General features: G+C 43.0%; 1 long non-coding RNA gene across 1 annotated transcript; it reads right to left on the bottom strand.

Annotated features, from left to right (window-relative positions):
- Positions 1 to 1,379: 1,379 nt before the first annotated feature.
- LOC309514534 lies at positions 1,380 to 7,531 on the bottom strand. Its single transcript, XR_014212050.1, has 3 exons — positions 7,476 to 7,531; positions 5,631 to 5,723; positions 1,380 to 2,722 (listed from the first exon to the last, which is right to left on the bottom strand). It is a non-coding gene; the product is annotated as an uncharacterized lncRNA (long non-coding RNA).
- Between the last annotated feature and the right edge of the window lie 15,152 nt (positions 7,532 to 22,683).

Below are 22,683 nucleotides of genomic sequence, written 5' to 3'. Positions count from 1 at the left end.
AAGATGGAGTCCAACAACATCTGGAAGGCTTTGTTGTCATAATGGATTCACAATTTGGTTTCATAATGGGGTTATACTACATAGTTTCTGCATCAGCCCCAAAACCGTTGCCCTGAAGTTGCTGCTATGCTTGCTAGAGCCCTACAGAAAGGCAAGATTCAGACCATGAGCTTCTGCACAATCGTGTTCCACTGCTTGGAAAAGCTGACAACGTTACCTTTGAGATGTGAAATGCACCTTTTAAAACCAAGACAGCAATGTCTGCTTTTGAACGGTAAGCAAGTAAGCCTATTGTCAAAGTGATTTCAAAGACTCTCATGCTACCAATGGCACCATGCAGTCTGCACTCTGTTCTAATGGGTATGCACTATTGATGACAACTAAATAATACCAAAGGTCAAACTAGCTGTGAGTGGAAGACATGGGGAAAAAAGATCTCAGTGGAAAACAGATGGAACTCTCTTATGAAGATCAGCCATGTGGCAACACTGTGTTTGGTATTCTCCCTTGGGGTCTATATTCTTTCCCAAGAGATGACTCTCCCTTGGGTGGCATGTCTTGAAATCTGAAAACCTTGTTATTTGAATCCAAATACATCTATTAGAGCTGGACCACAGAGACTGCAGTGAAATTGACACAGTCTAGCAAACAGCTCTTTCATTCTCAGAACTCTTCACTAAGAGCAACTTGGTCTAAAGTTGTAAAAATAATTGCTTGTGTAGGGTTGGTGTGGGTTTTTTTGGCACAGTTAATCCAAATATATTAATGCACTAAAGTGTGCATAACATTTTGTTTGATGGTTGCTTTAAGTAAAAGACATCGTGAACTGATGCATGGAGCTTATTGCCACATCTTGTGATGAACCCCAATAGCTTAAGTGGTGTGTTGCTTTAAAAACAACACCTATCAGACAAATTCAGGGAGGACAAGGCAATTTGCATTAATAAACAAAGGTTTCTATAGCACAGGAAGCTGCTCTATAATCAATTCAGCCATGGGTCTCTCTGTTTCAGCACTGTCTGCCCCATGGGTGGACAGAAGCTAGAAGTAGATCTCTGGATGATTCAAAGAAGTGTGTGCATTGGTTCAAGATTGCATTAAAATGCAAACCAAACAAATTTCTTCCCCATTTGAAGATAGCATCTTCAGAGAAAGCTTTTAATAGCTGCATGCAATAGCTTACTATAAGTAGGAGTGGGGAGATTTGTTAATTTTGACCCTATCATGTTCTCAGTTTCCCAGTCTTCAATTCAGTTCTCCACATTTCTGCAGCACTTTGCAAATTTTCTTTAAAAAAAATCTTCATGAAAATTGTTCAGCATTTCAGTGAGAATTTTTCCTAATAAACATATTTTAATGCAGTTTTGACTGAGTTACACATTTTTGCAGGCAATTTTCCTAATATAATGCATCTTGTATGCTGTTTTCACTAATATATTCATTGTTTTGCTCACTTCCCCCTATGCATTTTTGTAAACATTTGTTGGTTGGAGAACTGCATCGCAAATTTCAAGTGCAAATTTCAAAAGTTGGCTGTGTTTTGGTTCGCATATTGTTTTGGAAAGTGTGGATTTGACAACTTTGGCTTTAAATGAGAACTGAATCAGATTTCTCCCCAATCCCTACGTGTGACCAAGATGCAATGATGGTGAACTTTTGCCTCTCGTGCTCAGGAACCCTGTGGGGAGAAAATGCAAGCACACATTCCACTGATTAATAACAAACCTGTTTTAAAATGTGCTGCTTTGTAAAATCAGTTTATTGTAAGCTTGAAGATGTGATATATTTGTAAGTGTTCTGATTTTGCTTGGGCCTTGACCAAGTTAAAGATGCCACAGACCTTGCCTGCACCCAAACCATAACTTTATAAGAAAACGAGCAAGGCAGCTGTTGTATATGTAAGCAAAGAGTTGCCACAAGTGAACTGCAGAAGTTGGTGGTGTGTCTCATTTGGTGAACTTATTTGTTATTCAGAATTTAGAACTGAAGAATTCTTTGGATGCATTATTCATTGCAAATTTGACACTTGAGAAGGGAAAGAAGTTTCAAAAAATTAAAAACCTGTTTTTGCCCTCGGCTTGGTGTTTTAGTTTCATGTAGAGTTCAGTTCCTTTTAGGGTTTTGCTTTTGATGTCTTGTGTAGCTAAACTTCAAGAGCTGGTTGGAGAGCAATGTTTGCTGCACCACCACTCCCAGTTAATACACAGTGCATCTGTCAGTAGATAGCAATCTCTCAGCTCATCTGAATCACAACTTTCTGTGTCATTTGTAGAAACACCATAGTCAGTCACTGTAATGCTATAACCAGTGAGTTGCACTGAAGAAAATAGTTATTTCAGGCAGCTGGCCCATGAATATGAATCTTGCTCTCTCCTCACAATGGCCAGATGTTTCACTAACTTCTTCGCAACATCCATTCTTCTTAAAACAAATCATATATTCTTAAGATCTGGAGTAACTACTGTCTGTTGTAACCAGACAGGAGCACAATAAAATCGGAAGGAATGTATGTGTGGGTGGGTGTTTTCTATATTAAAAAAAACCCACGTTAACAAAATCAATTTCTTCTCTTGATGCGGCATTTCTCGTAATGTAGTAGTTTTCAGGTTGGGGGAGCAAAGAATATCTAGCCAATATCAACAACTTTCATGGCTGTTTGAAATCCTTTGCCTTGAGGTGCACAACTCCAGCTGCTGGGGATCAGTCATTTTAATGATAGGCACTATAGTGGATAGGAGAAAGGAGCAAAAACCATGAAATGAATCAAATGAGTCATACCTTCTAGGTTCCTGTGATCCAGGGTTGGAGAATCTCTGGCTTGCAGACCATTCTTGGCCCACCAGGTAACCCAGTATGGCTTGTGAGGCCATTTTCCTTAAAAAAACACCCACCCACCCATGTCATTGGTGATGTAATCCCTTATGAAGATACTTATTTTTCACAAGTACAGTGGTACCTCTGGTTATGAACTTTATTCATTCCGGAGGTCCGTTCTTAACCTGAAACCGATCTTAACCTGAGGTACCACTTTAGCTAATGGGGCCTCCTGCTGCCTCTGCACTGCTACCGCATGATTTCTGATCTCATCCTGGGGCAAAGTTCTTAACCCAAGGTACTACTTCCGGGTTAGCGGAGTCTGTAACCCGAAGTGTTTGTAACCCAAGGTACCAATGTACTTAACACCTTTTATCATTACATTTTCCACACAGAGGTCAAAAGAAGGCCAACACAAGCTGGCATTGGGGGCATATTCATCGCTGAAGATACGGAGAGATTAAAACAACATTGTCACTAACTTCCTCACTAACTGCTACCCCTATCTTGGGAACCCTTGTGCCAAGTTTGGTGACGATATTGCTGGAGGTGTCTTAATCCAAGTTAAAAGACAGGAAAATGGACAGATGTACTTTCAAAATATATACTAGATGAATATTTCTATCACCACTTTGCACATAGTGAAAATGTGTGACACAATCTACAGAAGTACCTAATTCAACCAGCAACAGAGTTCAGGAGCAAGTTTTTCCACAGCAAGAAAAGAAAAAAAAGCATCAAATAAAATCCTTTCCCATCTCTAATAAGAAGTTCAATGAGTTCAATAGGGTATTGCTGCTTAAGTTTGTTAGAGGAGGGGGATGGGAAAGTGTTGTGAGTGGAGGACTGCTTTCTGGACTGCCTTCACAATTTTTTAAAAGGAAAAAACACAGAACCATATTACAGTTGTGGCTTCTTCAGATAAAAAGCACACACACAGTCCATTGACTGTGTTATCAGGCAGGAATCTGATGCCATCACAAAGCTGGTGAAGCTGGAGTGTGGAGGAGATGCATTTCCCTGGGATACCCATGGCTCAAAGCAGGACAGCCGAATGCAGAGAGTGAGAGAGGCTGGAGAGACTTTAGTCTTGAAATTCTAAAGTCAGTAGGCAACTTTTATTAAAAACTCTGTCAGTATTACCTTCAGTCTGTGGGCTTGCAGTTCTCTTGCTGGAAACTTGTTCAGTGCAATTTCACCCAAGGAAGACAAGAGACAAGGTCTGCTCTTTTCTTAGAGCATGCTGTTCCAGGTATTGTTTCCAATCCTTTGCTTTGGAGAAGATGTGCTTCCTGAATCTTGACTCTGGGAGGTAGGAAATCTGTTTTAATTTTAATATATATATATATATATATATTTTCCCAAGCAGAGTGGGAGAGACTCAACATTCCCAGCCCAAACCATTTCTCTTCCCACAATAATTTAATGGTCTGGGTTCTATTACAATTAGTAGAAAGCTTTTAAGCTTAATATACATTAATAGGAAGCACATCACTGCAGCACAGTCCTGGTTTCGTTGGTTGCAACCTTGATCCCACTGAGATCACAGCTTTATTTTGATCTTGACTTCAGGGGAGACAGGACAGCACCCGGTGACTTACAAGGAAGAAGAGAAGTTAGGTTGCAGTCCTTACCTCATTTACTTAGGAGTAAGCCAGCAATGAATTCAATAGTCCCGAGTTTAAGATGGTACTGTTGATGACATGTGAGATGTGACATGCAAGATCCATTCTTGGACTGCAATTTTGGAGCAGCCGCACTGGGGGAGGCAATATTTAACCCCTTGCCCTGCCCCATGCCTTCTCCTCAATATAAACTACTCCCCCCAAATCCCTATTACCTCATGAGGTGAAAGAGGACAGGCATGCTACAGGTGCAGGCACTTCTTTGCTGCATGTGTATTCTGTGAGGACCTGTGTGCATTTGTCACTCACAATGATCCACACACAGATTTTGCCATATTTCCTAAATTCAAGAGCTTCAAATGAAGGAACAGTGACAAATCTGAAGCCGCCCCAAGCTGGAGATGCGCAAGTAGGATATGTGGCTTTTCATAGCCTTGTGACAATGACAGCCATAATATTAACGCCACAATATTAATCATCTCTAATGCGACACCAGTGCATTAAATTCACTTTAGACTGTGACGGGCGTGCAGGCAAAAGAGAGAGAAAGGACATGTCTAGGAACTGCTAAGCAAAACTCATTTCCCAGGCCCAGGTCTGATGAAGGGAGGAGAATGGAATCTCCAAATAGACAGCTCTAAATGCTTTTTCTCTCAATTTTACAGTGCATTTTCTGAGTTTTCTGAGCTGAGTACTATGTTGGAAAATTCAATAAGTGCAGTGAATAAGTAAATCCCAACCCACCCTTTAGCAGGAGGCAAGGACCAAGTCATGTTACTCACACAAACAAGGGGTAGCTGGGCTGCCCCTGAGGTTGCACAACCTCCCTAGCTCTGCTTCCAGCATGGATGTCTACAGGGGGAAAGCCTACAAAGGCAGATCTTCACACATTAGGCTTCAATAGGTCCTGTCAGTCAGTGTTCAAGGTCCTGGGGAAGCCAGAAACATAGAGATAATAGACCTCCCCCTTCAGATATCCATGCCTAATGCATGCCTATGACCTCAGGGGAAGCGCCAGCAGCCCTTGGGACACAGGAGTAATGGGTGAATGGGGTTCATATTTCTCAAGCATGCCCACTCCCAAATGTTGTGGGCTTTCCAACTTCTCCCATTTCCAGAGTCCTTACATTTCCACCACCGCATTAGGTCTATTCTTCTTTCACTTCGCACAAGCTAGAAACTCTCACTCACTTCTTCGCAGCTTGGAGGTTGAAGACTGAGTTTCTCCTTCTGCCCTCTCCACAACGCCTCCTTTGACCAGGCTCCTTGGTCTCCAGTATGTGGCTAGAGAAGGCAATGATGAGGACAGCAAGGAAAAGTTTCCACTTCACACAAAGGACTGATCTACACTGGTCAGTTAAAACGTTAAAAAGGCATTATAAAAAGGGCACTATAGAGCAGCGATCCGTTATCAATGAGGAATTGCATTGAAAGCTATATTGTGGGTTCTTTAAAAGCATTTTTTATATCAGCGTAGATCCAGCCCAAGTCATGCTCAGGAGCTTTGTTTTATTTTATTTATGTTCCCTTTTGTGAGCTGCCCAGAAACTGCCTGTGTAGCACACAAACCATAGTTTAAGGAAAGAAATTTATTAGTTTGCCTCTGTCTGCACTTCCATAAAAGCTGACCACGTCTTTCTTTATTACTTGTTTCAAAATAAAGTCCAGCAAAACATTCTCATTTTGAGAAGGATGGGGCTAGAATGGGGTTTATAGTGTGCGCTGTATGATGAAACTAAGACATTTCTCGGATGTATCATACATCTCTTTCGGCTTTCTGTTTTGATTAGCTCATTGTAAGAGTTCATGTCTAATCTTGATAAGCTCATTTATATCACACAAAAGTAGAACATTGCCTCTATTTGCATTTGCTTGTGCGTGCGGATGAATTTGATAAAGCATCAATTATTTGGGAACTGACTGGTGAGTTTGATGTTCTAGATTTTATTTTCACATGTCTGCCAGAGTATAATTGGTTAAGACAACACATTTAAGTCATTAGCAAAGCTAAAAAAGAAAGAAAAAACCACACACCCTATAATGACGATTGTGTTTAGTAGGTTTTGTGATCTTCCCCAGTTGCAGATCAGCAGAAATACCAGAAGGGCTCTATTCATGTGGTATGCTTAATTATAACCAATAAGCCGGGATGGATTAGTCTTGTGTGTGTCCCTGCTGGATATTTGCTTGTATCATGATGGATTGATATTTCTTGGAAGCAGAGGGCCTTTTGAATAGAGCTCTGGACTGTTACTTAGTTGCTATATAAAAGGCAGCACACATAAGCAATAAATTCAGCAGTAAGTAGCAAAAGACATTTTCTAGACAGAGCTGATTCCAGCAGGCTGCTGCTTGCCTGGATAAAGGGGGAAGGAAATCATGCATAGACACCTCCTTTAAAATTTGTTGCTGATCCCCAGGACCTTAGACTAGGGATGGGGAACCTGTGATCCTCCAGATGTTGCTTAACTCCAATTTACGTAAGCCCTGGTCACGATGAACCGCGGCAACAGTGGAATGTGCACAGGTTCCACATCCCTGCCTTAGACTTATAATCATGGTCTCAAACATTCCAGGAAAGTTGTTGTAAGCAATAGCAGCAGCAGCCGCAGCAACAACAACAACAACAACAACAACAACAACAAATTTGACCTAGAATTATGGTGATCCTGTTCAGTCAGTTGAGGGAGGATGTAACGGGTGCAGGTAACTGCAGATCAAGCAGAACTGGTTTCAGCTGAGGGCCAAACTGGTACAAAACAGTGAAAGTCAACCTTGGGATGAGGGATAATAGAAGCTGCAATTTAATTTTGGAACAGAGGCATTTTGAGAGGGAGTACTTAAATCTGTCCCCTGCAGGCCATTTTTGTGATCGAAATGCTCCCCTTCCATCTGATAATGTTGACAGCCTTTACTTGGACTTTGTTATTTTAAGCCATGTGCAAATGTGTTCATTCTATGTGCCTGTTTTATAATTTCATTTTCTCGTTTTTATCTGTTGTTATCTACATTATAAAATGAAATAATAAACATTACCAAATAAGAGAGCTCTCCCTCCAATCTACTTTTTCAACCATAGAAGGAAAATACAGGGGACTGGTTCATGTGCAGTTTGGCCCTCAGCCATCACAGGGGAAGGGATACAGGTAGAAGGAGCATTGGCACAAACAACAGTCAGCTCTGCATCTCAAGTGACTCATTGGGGAACCAATCAGTCAGGAGCAACCTACTTCTTGTACCAATTGGCTCAGCACCATCTTCTTTAATGGGCAACAGCATTTCCAAGGTGCTAGCCATGTTACATGATATCCAGTTAGCTGGAGACACCAAGGAGTGAACCTGGGATCTCTTGCATGCCAAGCATGTCTCGCCTAGGTGAAGACATTGCTGGAACTGACCACTGGCCCCCACCTTCCCCCTCTAGCCTCTCACTCCCGATCTCTCCCAGATGTAGATTGCTGTGAGGGGGTGGACTTCTCTTCTGGACCTGTCTGGCCTGTAGCTCAGCAATGTGAAGGACCCTTCTCAAGTCCCTATGTTTCAGGGGCAGAGGAGAACCAGTAGGACTGGGACTGTCAAGCTTCTGGCCAGCAAGGCCAACCTCTGACTCCTCTCTCTCAGAGTCTGTGCTCACATCTTCTGACACACACCCCGATCACTTAACCCTCCTGCATCTGGCATCTCCCAGCTTGTCACTCATTCCACAGACTTGTCCCATGTCCCACTACCACTGTCCTGGGTCTAAGTCATTGTCATCTGTGTCATCCCTGGGGGGCTGTTGTGTGGGCAACACCCACCCCCTTCCTCGTCCAGCCAGTCCCTGACAGATGGGCAGACAAGTGGTTGGTCTTAGGCTTCTTAAGCTGGCCTACACTACCTCCCACTGGTGATGAGAGATTTCACTTGGCAGGAGCCTGAAATGCATATGCTCCTGCTAAAGCAAACAAACACAACCTCCCCTCCACTTTGTGTTGGGTGTAACTCTCTCTGAGTTGGGTCCAACTCAAAATTAATCTCTCACCCTGCTCTTGCCTAGAATGCTCACCAGTCCTTTCTACTTTCTACAAGAAAAACAAAAACCATACACAATGAATCCCTGGGATAGGAGAAAAGTGTAATAGACTGACTTCTACACAGGAAAGGCCCTAGAAGACTTCTCTGAAGAGGGAAATTGCGGGCATCATTTCCTGGTAGGAATCATGGGACTTATCATTTATTAGCCATCCCACAATCTTGAATTCCCACAATCCCTGGCAGAAAATGATGTTGCATGCATCACTGCCAGCTAAGGTAACAGGGGTTTTGGTATTTTTCCTTGGGGAAGGTGGGCAGATTAACAGGGAAGTGGTAGTCTGCATTTGAACCAGTAAGATTTTTGAGCATTTGACAGGACTGCTCAAAACCTGCAGTCATTTCTTGGGATGTTTGTGTGCCAAAGAGGTCTCCACATCTTGTTGCCTCATGTGGGTACAATGTTGGCTAACTGCCTGCTCGCTGTCCTGAATTTCCTTGTAGAAAGGATAGCCTACTCATGTGTTTAATAATAATCATAACAATACTAAGGATGTGACCCCAACAGGAGACTGAGATTTCTTCTTCTGCTCATGCATAAATTATCTGCTAAAACAGTCATAGGGAGAAGCACAACAAATATAGATCCAATGCATTTGCAAAGGTAACCAGCTGTTATCAGCCAAATATGACATGGCTTCTGTAAATGAAGTGTAAAAATATATCCGTTCATAACCTTTTCTTTGATAGGCATGCCAGTCTTGGCACTGAATACTTGCACTGCATACTCTTACACTTCGAGATAATGAAGTGATTTGGAAAATAATTATTAATCTGGTAATTTATTTTTATTTAAAATACAACATCTGATGTTGCTTCAAGTACAATCTGGGAGACAAGTGGAGCTTCATAAAAGGGGTTATTATATTATTAATATATCATCTCAGAGAAACAAAATAAGAAGCAGAAGTAAGCTGGAATTTATCCAGAAACCCAAGAGAATTAGAATGGATTCTTACAAAACAACTTGAGCACTGAAGTTCTGTAGGAACTAAAAAAATAATCATGCAGAAACAAGCTTGATGGTCAGAGCATTTCTATGGGGACAGGGAAGGAAGAATCTGTGGCAGCAGAACCATCAGATCGAAAGCTTCACCAGGCTTCCATTAACAGGGCAGAAGAGGAAGTTTTGCCCTGCTTTTGGTTGTAATCACTTGCCACTTCCTTTTATATCTGTCCTTTCCTTTGTATTTTTCCTCCCATTGATTCCAGCAGGGATGGAAAAACTGGTATGCCAGCTCCAAAGCCCACGGAGATGTCACCACAGGATTGAGCCCTTGCTGAATACTCACAATACAAAAGCCTTTTGAGGAAAATCAATGAAAGGAGATAGTTTTGGAGCAAGTATATACATAAACATAAATATGCATAAAAATCTAAGGCTGTTGTCACACAATGCAACTTGCATGCTCAACTCCAGCATGGTGAACAGCAGGCAGTAGAGCGAGGAAGCAGCTCTGGAGCATTTCTTTAATGGAGAAGAGGAGAAGGTGTTTCACAAAATGGTCTAGCAAGTTGCTAGAAGGATCAGGCAGTGGCCCATCTAGTCCAACATCTTGTTCTCTAAGTGGCCATTGAAGGGATACCACAGGAGAAGAGGGGAACTTTTGCGCTTAAGTCCTGCTTGCAGGAACTGCACGAGGACATGGAAGCTGGATGGGTTTAAATACCCAATAGGCGAACCAGAGTGAAGCCTGCAGGCTCAGTCTGATCAGCCTTGATTAGCGGGCAGTCTATAATCCACTTTCAAGGCTGGCACGAGAACCATTTTGGGATTTCACCAGCCTAGGAAACCCCCCTCCCTCTATACAAAGCCCCTCACTGGATCATGGTGGAGTGAGAAGCACCATTCTACAAAGCCCCCTGCCCATTTAAGGTAAGCAGGCTTGTGGACTTATCACTGGCATCTGGCTGGCAACTTATAGCAAGCCACTCTGTGAAAGGCTTTTCTCTCTGCTCCGTGTCCCCTTCAGTCATACAGTGCAAGAAAGCGACTGGTGGGGACGAGTCGTTGGGGATGGGACTTTGCATACACGGTTCACTGCCCTCTCTGTGCATTTTCCTGAAGAGCATTTAGGTGCTAGAATATCAATGGCAATAATTCAGAAGGAATGGAACAAAGGAAATCTGATTGCTCTCAGTATTATTAACACTGCCCAATCAGCAAGCAGAGAACAAGCTGTGACATACACATGTATTTGAAATGATAACCCGTATCAATCACTCCTGAGCGTATTCTATGGTATTCTAAAGAGGCCGTCTAAAAATGTTGCTGCAATTCAACATGATAAACATTTAGTACTAGCGAATTTCATTTTTTAAAAAATGTGAATGCTTGGACTAAATTTAAGCATTTGAACCTTCCCTGGAACTATTTAATTGTAATTCTCTTTCATCCAGTGATGGCCTTCATTGAATTGCAAATCGTTTAACAAGCTTTCATACTGTAATGCAGGGGGAAAGCTGTCTAAGTTACAAATGAATGATCAGAACACTTTCAAAGGATTGGATCATTCAATTCAGACAGTTGGATTCCAAGTTTCAAAGGGTTAGATTGAGATTCAATAGTGCCAGAGGGTTACATCCAGGTGTCTCAGAAAGTTGGATGCCTGTGTTTCCAAAGTGTACTAATTGTATGACAACTTTTTAAATTAACTACAATCAGTAGCAATGCAACAACAAAAAGTACATCTAAGAGAAGGGAAAATAACCACACAGTAGATGCTATCTAATGATGAACATTCATGAGCTGAACAGATTTCCCATCATGCAGTGTGACTTTCTCTTCTTCTCCTCCCACTCACATCCTCCAGTGTGTCCCTTCCGCATCTGCTCTTGAGAAATGTGAGTCCTCTGGATGTATATTTGGTTGGCCATAAGGGCTGCAGGTGGGAAGAGAGGAAGGTGTGTTTCCCTCATGCAATGTTGGATATCACTCAGTATTTTGAACTATGCTGGCTACCCTCTCCACAATGATTAAATTTGGGTACAAACAAATACAGGGGTTTTGTTACCTAACAGCTTTACTTTATGACTTTCATCTATTTACTCTTCAAATGCATGATAATTTACAGCTTCTCACTTCCTATTCATACATCAATGCTATGTTGCCATTCTATTTTGATGGCTGTATAATTGTTTCAATTATTCTTCTATACTAGATGCTCCAGTGTTGTGTAAATAAATGCTTAATTTTGTTATTTAATACAAAATAAATAAATAAAATATTCCACAACCTTGGGATTCCGGGCAAATCTAATCCATGTTGTTGAGTGTTAATAAAAACCAGTTAGAGGTGCAAAGAAAGTAAGTGTGGGTGTGACCTAATATATACCTTAAATGAGAATTAATTTTCTTTTTTTGCTATACATTCCTTGATCCCCCACCCCCCAGTTTGCAATACAATCCCACATGGTTGTGTTATTGCCTTTGAATACGTGCTTATCCAACTATCTAGTTAAGGCTAGAATGCTGCAGGGGCACACTTTGAACTGATCATCTGGATAAAGTTTTAGTTGCTGGTTACTCTCAATAAAACATTAATCTTATGCTTTAGGCTAGCCCAGAGAACTGTGAATGACTCCAATTAAGAGGCGTGAATATCATTTACACCTTTCTGTTCCACTCTGAAGAAAGGCTACAGCTGCAAAATGCAGGCTGAAAAAAGTGGATGTTTCGAACAGAAATGGTAGAGCATACTTAAAACCATAACTCTTTTTTAATGGGGGAAAATAATACATGCAGCATTTTAAGGAGAACTAAAATTATTACTTTCCTGCTGTTTGTTCTCACATGCAAACAAAAACAGAAGAGGATGAGACAATGGCTGCCATCCAGTAGCCATTGATTTCAGAGGGTTGCAACTCACTCAGCTTGCTCTGGATAGCAACCGATGAAACTAGGCTTCAAAATATTTAATAGCTTTCATTTTAAATCAATATGTTATCTGCATACATGAAAAGTGATTCTAGTAGGGTGAGGGAACTAATTAAGTAATGGATCAATTTATTTGATAGAGCTGATGCAGTTTCAGTGATAGCCAGTTACCCCAAATCAAAGACTTAAAAACCACATGCAGACATTGGTTTCCGCATGCAGGTGAAGATTTCAGGTTGTGCAAAATAGAACAACCTTTCCCATCCCCCATTCAACAACTGGCGCTTTGCAAAGCTGCTATGGAGTGCAGCCCTTGTGCCCACCTCTAACAGCAGGCTGGTTCCACACATCCTTCTTCCCTAAACTCCACTTTCTGATGCCTAGGGCAGGACTTGGGGGCAGAAGCAGGCCTGTACAGGGGGGCGGGGGACAACCAGGTAGTACACTTGTCGCAGGCCTTGGAAGGCTAAGCTGGATGGCTGGGAGACCTGCCAGGGACCAGCTGCTTTTTTGCTTGAGTGTATCCTCTCTAGGTTTGTAGGCAGCATCTTAAAAAGCAGAGAAAAAGGTCTACATAGTCCGTATAGTTGCCAACAAAGGTCAGTATAGTTATAGCTATGGTTTTCCCAATAGTGATGTATGGAAGTGAGAGCTGGACCATAAAGAAGGCTGATTGCCAAAGAATTGATGCTTTTGAATTATGGTGCTGGAGGAGACTCTTGAGAGTCCCATGGACTGCAAGAAGATCAAACCTATTGATTGGTAAGGAAATCAGCCATGATAACTCACTGGAAGGACAGGCCCTGAAGCTGAGGCTCCAATACTTTGGCCACCTCATGGGAAGAGAAGACTCCTTGGAAAAGACCCTGATGTTGGGAAAGAATGAAGGCACGAGGAGAAGAGGACGACAGAGGACAAGATGGTTGGACAGTGTTCTCGAAGCTACTAACATGACCAAACTGCGGGAGGCAGTAGAAGACAGGAGTGCCTGGCGTGCTCTGGTCCATGGGGTCACGAAGAGTTGGACACGACTAAACGACTGAACAACAACATCCTCTCCAACCCCTCCCCCCAACAAAATCTAGTTGCTCTTTCACTATATCCTCTGCCTTTGTTTTGGTGCTACCAAATGCCTGAGGAGTTTGTAATGGATAATGCTAATTCATGATTTAATTGTGGCTCAGAGAGCTGACTAGATGTGCATTACTGAGACCTGGGCAGGTAAGCCAGGTGAGCCAGAAGGTTGGAGAGTGTATGTGCCATCATCCATCAGATTATCCTTTCTGTCACCAGGAAATCTTCTGAACTCATGAAAAAAGCCTATCTTCCACACATCAGAATCACCCCCAATAGATCAAAGGACTGTAAAACAGAAATAAATAAAATGAAGACAATTCTCCCATGAATCTCATTCAAACTGTGCTTTCCACTTAATGAAAAGAAAAGCTTTAGCGAGATTTTTACAGCCTAAGCAGTTGGTTCCAAGGTGTTGATGGTCATTAGCAATATCTCAATTCAGCCAATTAGAACTATTTTTGTATCAAATTAAGCTTCAAGTTTTCAAGGGCTTTGTTATGCACAAACCTTTTCCTGACAATGCTTTGGAGAATTCCCGTTCCTTAACAAGCAGAGAATGCATTGAAAGAAAATGTATTGCTAGATTGAAGAAGGAGGGGAAGGGAAAAGGCATCAGCCCATCTGAAAGGTGATCCAAGGTCACCTCAGAGAAACAGGATGGAATGCCAAAGGAGACAGAATCAATGAGAGTGCTGGTGGCATCTTGATCTTCTGGGTCTGAGGAGACAAAATTCTATTAATGAGACTGGAATTAACAAAGTGGTACAAGAAGTTTCTGCATCTGTGTCGTTTGCCACCACCGCTGTGGCCGCCACCACCTCCTGTCTCCCAGGTATATGAGCTGAGACAAGAGAAGGCAGCAGAGATAGGAGAAAGGTTTAAGGCTCCAAAACATTGCACTTCCCTTCTCTCCTATCCTGGTTTGGCGACACTTTAGAACCTGATGACTCCAAGGTTGCCATGAAGGCACTTGTGAAGTGGACAAGTTGTGGACTCCAGAACCTGCACCCTTCTTCTCTGGAGGATGTTAAACATGAGCTCTGGTCCAGAATGTATGTCATGACTTTTTCCTGTGCAGACATGGTAATAGCTAAAGGTAGCACTGCGCTAAATGAAAAAATATGCATGCAGATGGTGTCAACTACACATTATAGCCAGAATATCACTTGCATGACTCTTAAATTATTGTGTGGCAAGAGCCCTTCTTATGACATTTCACTTCCTGGGGAAGAAATACCAGCATCAGTGCCTTATTTTCAAACACATAACAAATGTTTGAAGAATATGTTGACTACTCAAGTTGTCAGCAGTCATTAAGGAGTCTAGCATGGCAACCTATTCAGCTACTAACACAACAATTTCAGGATTGCCTTGAATGTATTATGTAGCCACACAGGAATGCTGGGGAATGTTTCTCATGTGGCATATCATCTTTGAGGACATCTCTGGAGGGCATACTCAGCTAATCCAAGGTAACAGGTGGAATATCCTTTACAATTTCACTCTCTAGTAAAGCAGGGGGTGGATCTTTCATTTGTAAAACTTCACTGCGTTGGTGATAAGTGATATCACCATTCCTGCTGTCATGAGAAAGTCCTTTTGTTCACGTTAAGCAGAATCTCTGTTAGCCCGGTACTTTATTGCGGTAAGTATATCAAGCTGATAGGCTGTGCACTTTATTAGAGGAGTTCACAGCATAATCCTATGCATATTTACTTGGACATAAGGCCCTTTCTGCACTTTAATAGTGGCTTAGTTGCTGTGGACGGGGTTCTGGATTAATGGACATGGTGCCACATGGCACCATCCTTATTCAGCTAGTGTTCTGATATGCTGTACTAAAAAACTTCTTTTTCTTCTATTGTAAAAAATCCAACTTTTGTGAAAGATGCAGGCTGGAGCCTTGATAATGCTTGGCATGTGGATAAGCATCACCTCAGTTTCTGGAGGGGAGAGGGGGAAGGCTGCTGTGAGGTCAGCACACTGTAAATGCACCAGATTGGCTTTGCTACCTTACTACCATCGCCCCCTACCCCTTCAATCTCAGTATGCAACAAGGATGCAGGTGGAGGGAGGTCAGGTGAGGTGATGCAGCCCAAATCCATTCACTACAGACAGGAAACACTTGCATAAACAATCAAACAAGCAAACTTTTTACCTACCCTCCCTTTGTATCCTACCCACTTTCATGGGCAAAACTATAGTTCAGCCCTAGTCTTGTAGTTTAATTCTTTGTTTTCTCTAAACCTAATGCACAGTGAAATGCAACGTGAACAGCAAGTTTATAGGCACCTGCATAGTGCTAGTACTTTCAGAGCATTGTGTATTATACATAATAGCCTAAACCATTAATTCCCAAACTCAGCAGCCCTTCATTGTCTGCCTGTCTATATTTCCCTCCTCTTGCTTTTCCAGAAGATTCCCAGCTTCTCAATAGGGTGATGGGTTGCTGTTGATTAATTTCCATGTTTTAATGTCCACATCAATGTCACTTTTAAGTGGTTGACTTGACTGGGGGAGAAATTTATGTTAGCTTCACACCCCAGTCATTTTTCAGAATTGACATAAAATTAAGACAAACCTATCCATTCAAAACTGACGTCAGAAGGAGCCTTAATATTCGCGTCCATGGAAAGTTACATATGAAATAGGTCTTAAAAACTCTTGGTTCTTTTTACAAACTTCTGCAACTCCAACCCCAGACTTTCTACTCCTGCTTTTATTTTATAGATGTAGTGCCATTACAGAAATGACACTTATTAGGGCTTTTGTGGCCTAACATTTTGAATTGAAAAGGTTGCCATTCGGTTGATTAGCTTTCCCTTTCATTATGGCCATTTGTTCTGGCCCTAGCCAACCTGATGTTCTGGCCAGACACAGATATTGGACTCCCTTCCTTTAATGGCTCAGTAACCCCCCTCTGACATATCCCATCCCCTTCTGTGGCATGCCCTCCATTGATTCAAACACTGCTTCTTGGAACATAGCAACCTAGGAAGCTGCATTGTACAGAGCCAGATCATTGGTCCACCTAGATAGTATTGCCTGCACTGACAGGCAGTGACTCTCCAGGGCGGGAGTCTCTCCCAAGCCTGCCTGGAGATGTTGGGGGTTGAACCTAGGACCTTCTGCATATGAAGATGTTTTATGACTGAGCTATGACCCTTCCTCTCTGATCCCTGCATGGTACAGCAGTTTCTGCTTCCTCTCTGCTGTTTGATGCAGAGATGCTTAAGAAACATGTCCTATGGATGTCTAGCAACTGCAGCATGTTTCCCCCCTCTTCCCCCCCAATTCTTGAGCTGGGAAAATTTAACCGGTTTAACCAGACAAAGCCTCATCAGGGATGGTAATGACAGATGGTGGCCTTCACAGCAACATTCAGGACAACTGTTCTATGTATTCAATAAATAGACCAGGTGCCGTACCTGTCTTTAAATTTTGTATCTGTTGTCACCTACTGATTAATGTGCTTCGGTGGAACAATTCCAGGCCAATATCAATGTGCTCCTATCAAAATGAAATTGTAGAGGGAGTGGCTTGTACCAACACATATCTGATACAAGGCAAGTGGGGTGAGTTCATCAGGCCAAAGCGCCTATCAGTTACAAGACCAGGGTTTGGTTTTCTTTGTTTTTAGCAGGAACTTCGGCCAAATTTTTGCCAGAGCCAAAATTCCACCTATATCTGTAATCAATAAAGTTGTGGCTATTTCTAATCCAGATCATTGTCTACTTGAGATTATTAATTATATCTTACATTTAGCCACTGCCCGGGGGCCGGGGGGGGGCGGGTAGTGGTGGCACTACAACTGGGCACATCATTTCCCCCAGAAAAAAGCACTGTACAAGACCATTATAACTGCTTACTACAATATATTAGAGATATGCCACCCAGAAAGCCACCAGAGTGTAAAAAATGAAAGAGTGCACACTACACCATCCTCCTTCAGAGACAAGGAACTTCAGGAGTAAGACTGAAATGTAGGCACATGTCACACTGAAATAGCATCTCACTTAGAGTGCAGCGAGGCATAAACTGAGCTGAATGCTTTCTCCTCTCACTAACATAACATTATTCCTGCATGATATGTACGGCAGAGTATTGTAATTATCCAAGTCCTAAATTAGATATATATATATAGAGAGAGAGAGAGAGCTAGCCTTTATTTCCCATAATTTCATATATGCCCTAATGTTTTCTACAATGCAATATTAGTTGTTTACAAACATTGTCTTATTAGAGCCATTCAGTATCTCCCTTTTTTAAAAAAATAAGCCAGCCACAGCCCCTTTGCAGTCTTGCACCCCAGTCATTAACGAAGATGTGTAATGGCGAAAATAGCCAGGTTGGCATGTCTTCAGCTCTAAAATAGTACGAATGCTCCTGCTCTCTGTTGAACCTATGCCATTTACCTTGAAATAATTAAAATAGCCTCATGATTTTATTTTTATAAGACAAGCGCAGTGATCGAAGCACGTTTGGTTTCAAGTTACCACCGCAGAGCTAGTCAGCTATCCCCAAAGTCTTTTGCTCCCGTTCTCGTGTCAGCGTGAGATCACAAGCCTCCCAGTTACCCTTCGGGTGCTGACGGTGAGGGTCATGCTCTCACTGCAGCATGTGAGAAACCATGCCTGACTTTGGGGGCGGGGGGAATCATTATTTTGCCCATAAAAGGAATGAATCAACGAATGTGTACACAAACTTCCTTGTCTTGAAAATTGGGGCTGTTTGCTACCTTCTCACAGTACAGAGAGCTGATTTGGACAAGCACTGTGGTCCATTGTGTGAACAATCTGCTTTCAAACTTGTCCTTTCACAGTGAAGTTTTGTATCCACAAAAAAGATCAAGGAGGGATTAGCCATTGGGTTGAACCTGCTACAGAGCAAAGGCAATGCTAGATAAAGAACCCCTGCCGTGGCTGAAATAGATGGATCCTTTTCAATGCGTACAAAAGGGGGAGGCACAATTTTTTTCTCTGTCCTGAACTTCTTTAAAAAATTGTGACATGTGAAATAGTGGCTACCCTCAACAATAGACAAAAGAGCAATGGGCACTTTCCCCCCAGAGGTAGGCAAATTTACTGATAAGGATAGTACATCTAACAGCATTGGAACAAAACACACTCTGTGGGGGGGTTTTAGGGCAAGGCAAAATAAAAAGGAACAGGCATATGTGGGTGTGCATTTGCTTTTCTCTAGTTTTTGATGTGAAGATTAGTACAGTGGTGCCTCGCAAGACGAAATTAATTCGTTCTGCAAGTCTCTTCATCTTGCGAGTTTTTCGTCTTGCGATGCACGGTTTCCCATAGGAATGCATTGAAAATCAATTAATGCGTTCCTATGGAAACCGCCTTCAGACCAGATCCGGGGATAGTCTGTCCCCGACCTCTTCTGAAGGCTGGGGGGGGGACAAGGGCTTTTCTTCCCACCCCCAGCATTTTAAAAAACCCCGGGACAGCGGAGGACTTCTCCGCTGTCCGGGGCGATCTTAAAATGCTGGCGGGCGGCATTTTAAAATCGCCCCGGGACAGCGGAGGACTTCTCCGCTGTCCGGGGCGATTTAAAAGCCCCTGGGAAGGCAGGCAGGGGGGACAAAGACTTTTGCCCCCCGCCAGCCTTCAGAAGAGGTCCAGGACCTCTTCTGAAGGCGGGCAGGGGGCGAAAGTCTTTGCTCCCCCCCCGCCTTCAAAAGCTGTCCTGGACAGGCTTCGCGGACCTCTCCCGCTGCTTGCGGAGAGTTGCCAGCATGCCGAAGCCTGCGCGCGCTGAGATCAGCGCGCCCAGGCTTCGCGGCCCCGCCGCCCAGCTTCGGAGCATCGTTCCGAAGCCGGGCGGCGGCGGGAGGTGTTCCCGCCCCGCCGCCCGGCTTCGGAGGAGGTCCGAGGACAGTGGGGAAGACGCGCTGCGCTTCCCCGCTGTCCCGGAGATTTCCCTATGGGCTGTCGTCTTGCGAAGCAAGCCCATAGGGAAATTCGTTTTGCGAAGCGCCTCCAAAATGGAAAACCCTTTCGTCTAGCGGGTTTTCCGTCTTGCGAGGCGTTCGTCTTGCGGGGTACCACTGTATAGGGTTATATAGAACTAAAGATGCTGCAAATATGGAAAAGCTTTGAAAGGGGGTCACACATTTACCTCCCTTTGCAGTGCTGAGGAACAAGATTGATTTTTTTAAAAATGGGATATATCGCCAAAATGGGATATATCGCCAAGTTGGAATGTGTGCAGAGGATGGCAACCAAGAGGATCAAAGGTCTGGAAACCAAGCCATATGGAGAACAGTTGAAGGTGCTGGGTATGTCCAGCCTGGAAAAGAGGGAAGCCATATTAAAATATCTTAAAGGCTGTCACATGTAAGATGGAGCAAGCTTGTTTTCTCCTGCTCTAGATGGTAGGACTTGAACCAAGGGTTTCAAGTTGCAAGAAAGGAGATTTCAACTAAACATCAGGAAGAATATTCTGATGCTAAGAGCTGTTTGACAGTGGAAGGGGCTCCCTCAGAAGGTAGTGGACTTTCCTTCCTTGGAGGTTTTTAAGCAGTGGTTGGATGATCATTTGTCACAGATGCTTTAGTTGAGATTCCTACATTGCATGGGGTTGGACAACATGACCCTCGGGATCCCCTCCAACTCTACAATTCTATAATTCTATGATAGAGAATTGTGTCGCCAGAAAATAATTTTCTAGACAATTATTCTCTGAGTCCCATCCAAGTCAATGGAGCAAGTGTGCTGCTTTTGCTTATGCCAAAAAGTAGGGGCAGCAATCTACAAAACTCTCCAGGAAGGGATTCGTAAGCTGTCTGCTCTAGATCAGGTATATGGAATGTGTGGCCACCAGATGTTATTGGAATCCAACTCCAATGAACTCCAGCCAGCATGACGAATAGTCAGGACTGATGGGAGATGTAGTCCAAAATAATCTTATAGACTACAGATTTCCCGTTCCTGCTCTAGACCTTTGATGTTTCCAGAATGTGGGGCAGGAGTGGAAGTGTGTGTTGTGCAAACTTCATCCCAACATGTTAAAGTCATGATTTTCAGAACTATGAGACTTTCCAAAGTGAATCCAAGTCCTGTATTGTCACAAATTAAAGCAGTAGTGGATTTCCCCAGGAACATTAGAGGCCTCTCTACTAATTTCAAACTCTACTAATTTACTTACACGGCTGTAGTTGCACCTAGGAATTCAGTTACATCTCAGTTTAATGCAAACCATTGAATTTGTGTGTCCCAAAACAATATACAAAGCAAAGCACAGATAGCCATTGAAATTCACACTTTTCTGAATTTTGCAATACAAGTCTCCAGCAAAAAAATGTATAAAAATGCACGTAGTACAGGTAAGTGTGCTTAAAAGTGCATACATTCTTAAAAATAACATGTTATATATATGTTTTATATTCAAGGAAATTGCTTGCAAAAATGTGTATATTAAGAAAAATGTGCATTAGAATGCTGACAAATTTTGGGGAGGATTTTGTTTGGGATGTGAAAATGTGGTGAGCTGAACTTACGATTGCTAAAATGAGAAGCTGAAAGAAACAAGGCAGAGCAACCCAACCCTCCCATCTTGTCCTGGGCTGGGGGAGGGTTTGGATTGGGAGGTGGTCCTCTGTCCAGCTCTGCTGGCTAAGCTGACCTCGCATTGGTCAATGCTGACAGAGTGTCAAGTGACATTTCATAGAATCATAGAATCATAGAATCATAGAGTTGGAAGAGACCACAAGGGCCATCGAGTCCAACCCCCTGCCAAGCAGGAAACACCATCAGAGCACTCCTGACATATGGTTGTCAAGCCTCTGCTTAAAGACCTCCAAAGTAGGAGACTCCACCACACTCCTTGGCAGCAAATTCCACTGTCGAACAGCTCTTACTGTCAGGAAGTTCTTCCTAATGTTTAGGTGGAATCTTCTTTCTTGTAGTTTGGATCCATTGCTCCGTGTCCGCTTCTCTGGAGCAGCAGAAAACAACCTTTCTCCCTCCTCTATGTGACATCCTTTTATATATTTGAACATGGCTATCATATCACCCCTTAACCTCCTCTTCTCCAGGCTAAACATGCCCAGCTCCCTTAGCCGTTCCTCATAAGGCATCGTTTCCAGGCCTTTGACCATTTTGGTTGCCCTCCTCTGGACACGTTCCAGTTTGTCAGTGTCCTTCTTGAACTGTGGTGCCCAGAACTGGACACAGTACTCCAGGTGAGGTCTGACCAGAGCAGAATACAGTGGCACTATTTGTTTCCTGCTTGGCAGGGGGTTGGACTCGATGGCCCTTGTGGTCTCTTCCAACTCTATGATTCTATGATTCTATTACTTCCCTTGATCTAGATGCTATACTCCTATTGATGCAGCCCAGAATTGCATTAGCTTTTTTAGCTGCCGCGTCACACTGTTGGCTCATGTCAAGTTTGTGGTCAACCAAGACTCCTAGATCCTTTTCACATGTACTGCTCTCAAGCCAGGTGTCCCCCATCTTGTATTTGTGCCTCTCATTTTTTTTGCCCAAGTGCAATACTTTACATTTCTCCCTGTTAAAATTCATCTTGTTTGTTTTTGCCCAGTTCTCTAATCTGTCAAGGTCGTTTTGAAGTGTGATCCTGTCCTCTGGGGTGTTAGCCACCCCTCCCAATTTGGTGTCATCTGCAAATTTGATCAAGATGCCCTTGAGTCCATCATCCAAGTCGTTGATAAAGATGTTGAATAAGACCGGGCCCAAGACAGAACCCTGTGGCACCCCACTAGTCACTCTTCTCCAGGATGAAGAGGAACCATTGATGAGCACCCTTTGGGTTCGGTCAGCCAGCCAGTTACAAATCCACTGAGTGGTAGCATAGTCAAGACCGCATTTTACCAGCTTCTTTACAAGAATATCATGGGGCACCTTGTCAAATGCCTTGCTGAAATCAAGGTAGGCTACATCCACTGCGTTCCCTTCATCTACCAGGCTTGTAATTCTGTCAAAAACGAGATCAGGTTAGTCTGACATGACTTATTTTTCAGAAATCCATGCTGACTATTGGTGATCACAGCATTCCTTTCTAGGTGCTCACAGACTGTTTGCTTAATGATCTGCTCCAGAATCTTCCCTGCTATTGATGTCAGACTGACTGGGCGGTAATTTAGTGCAGAGCTTTCCCTACCACCCACCAAAGGAGGAGCAGGGGGAAGTGCCACTGGCAGGCCCCTAAACAAGGTTTCCCAGTGGTGAGGAGGGAATGGGCC

This window comes from Podarcis vaucheri (assembly GCF_965113315.1).
Source record: "Podarcis vaucheri genome assembly, chromosome: 11".
In the NCBI taxonomy this organism is placed as follows: Eukaryota; Metazoa; Chordata; class Lepidosauria; order Squamata; family Lacertidae; genus Podarcis; species Podarcis vaucheri.
This window is presented reverse-complemented; position numbering and strand designations above follow the sequence as displayed.